This window comes from Pinus tabuliformis, chromosome 7, assembly GCF_031772625.1.
Source record: "Pinus tabuliformis cultivar Carrire ecotype Pingquan chromosome 7, CPIR1, whole genome shotgun sequence".
In the NCBI taxonomy this organism is placed as follows: domain Eukaryota; kingdom Viridiplantae; phylum Streptophyta; class Pinopsida; order Pinales; family Pinaceae; genus Pinus; species Pinus tabuliformis.
Genome location: NC_142293.1, coordinates 1866214535 through 1866216899, shown reverse-complemented (window position 1 = coordinate 1866216899; position 2365 = coordinate 1866214535).

The window sequence follows — 2365 nt, the reverse complement described above, 5'->3', positions numbered from 1 at the left end:
CACGCAAGGAATGTCTCATCAATCTCCAATCCGTACACCTGAAGAGTGCGAGTGATTCGGGAGGACATGACTGAAACCCAGGGGGCATGCACCCTGGTCTATTTCGGCAGGAAAACCTTGGGTATAGGGTAGGTTTCTGATGAGCCCCAATTTTTGGTAACAATTTGGGCTCATTTGGCCTACTTACCTTGCTCAACCCTTCATCTTTTATCACTTATGCATCATTTCTTAGTATATTCGTGTTATTTGTAGGAAGAAGGGCAGGCATTATATCTATGTGGCTAATACATGATGATTTCAGGTTTTTTGGCATTAAATGAAGCAAAGACCACGCAGAAGGAGACAAGGAGACAGCAAAGGTGGCATTGCAGGTTTATAGGGAGGTTGTCCACAGTCTTGAATGACTTCCCTCGTGATCTCCACCCTAACTCCGAGCTCCAACAGCTATCCCCACCGAGCTAAAAGGCAGCCAACGGATTCTACAGGAACAGCAGTTTACTTTCAGTTAGGTAGCCAAGCTCCACTAATTGAGGAAGCCAGCTTGGCCCTCATCATGTATAAATATTGAGGCCGTAGCCTTTGATAGGAGCTTTTTGAACTTTTGAACTACTGTTGAAATTTCTAAGCATGAGCTACAGCTCGGTTTTTGCTTTTTGTAAGCCAGTTTTGGCATGTTGTTAGACTCATGATTATTTAATAAAGGCAGGCAGATTTGGATCCAATCCTGAGTTCTTAAGAGGAGCTATAGCTCTCAGGTTAGGGTCCAACCTGAGAGCAATAGACCTCCTTTTCCTTGTATTGCTATTTGTCTTTCCTTTCAGCACTTCATTTCTTTGCTTTGACATGCATTTGAAAAACACAGTCTGCTGATTTAATTTCTTTAATGTGATTGAGTAGGATTAGTTTATGGTTAAAGTGCTTTCAGCAGCTTAGATTAGAGTAGGAGGATTGTAATTCATCAGAGCTCCAAGAAAAGGTTGATAGTGCACTCACTGCCATCTCTGTTTAGAGATTGGGGGTGTGGACCGTACCAACCACACAAAAACGCAGTCTTATACGTTCATGCAAGCTGCAACACAGTCATTTCAATTGTAGATCCATCCATGCATTCTGATCTTGAGCAATACTTCTTCGTTCCAACACCATGCACGATTTCTCTCTGAAGTTTACATTGTTGTTCGTTGGTTTAATAACACAGTTAGGATAGGTTGATGAATTCTCGGTTTTGTGCAGATTTGTTTCCTTTACACTACGTAGTATCACTCTGTTACCTTCTTCTTCTTCTCAACCGCGCCTAAAGCCACCTACTTAACCTCTGTTCAGCTCGTTTTCCTTCCAACCCTTCTACTTCTCACGTAGCTCCATCTTTTTGACTTTTCATTGCTTCCACCCTTCTATCCACCAACCAACTGCATGCACTCTCTCTCCATCCCATCTCTCTGTCCTTGAGCCATCACAAGCTCCCTTTTCATCCTACCTATCCACCCATACAGCTCCTTCACTCCTCCATCACCCGAAACTCCAACTATAGCACATCCTGTAGAAGTTAACAGACTTCCTGTAGAAATCCTGAGCTTCCTGTAGGATCCCCTGCAGACATCCTGTAGAAGCCTGCAAACTCGGTTGCCAAGCACTTGAACGTTGTGGACTTCTGTGGAATGATGTTAAGGATCCCCTGGAACCTCTCCTAGCCCTCCTAACCTTTTCCAAGCCTTCCTTCCCTTCGAACCACCCCTGCACAGTCAAAACCTAATAAGAAACAAAGTCATAATAACTCCAACCACTTAAGCAAAAATATAAAAACAATGTTCTTTTCAGTAGAAGTAGTTTAAATTCATGCATCTCATATCACTAGAAGTAATGGCATCATTTCTAGAAGTTTGCACTCCCACCATTGCATCATAGAGATTAGACTAGTCAGATTAGGGTTTACTAGGGTTTCCATGTTTTGTTGGCTTTCAGTTCATTATTTCAAAGTAGGTTAATTTCCTTTGAGATAGCCTTCGTCCATCATTTAGAAAGCTTCTTCTGAGAACATATAGAAGTTGGCTTGAGCCCTAGCAGACTTGTGCCAGCTGACCAAGTGACAGCTGTGACGAGAGCTAGTACTTGTGCATACAGCACCGTCGCTTCCAAGTTTGTTACGAACTACCGGGTTGATAAAATTAGAGATAGGAAGCTCCAAGAGTTGTAGCATTATTGCTACAATACTGGAGCCCACCATCTTTTTGGCGCTGTTGCCGGGGAAGCATCAGAGTATTAGTAATTGTTGCTTTTCTTCTATTTTCTTACTCTTGCCTTCTGCTAAGTAGTTTATTTCATTTCCATTCTGCAAAAGTAGCATAGACATTTCCTGCTTTCATAG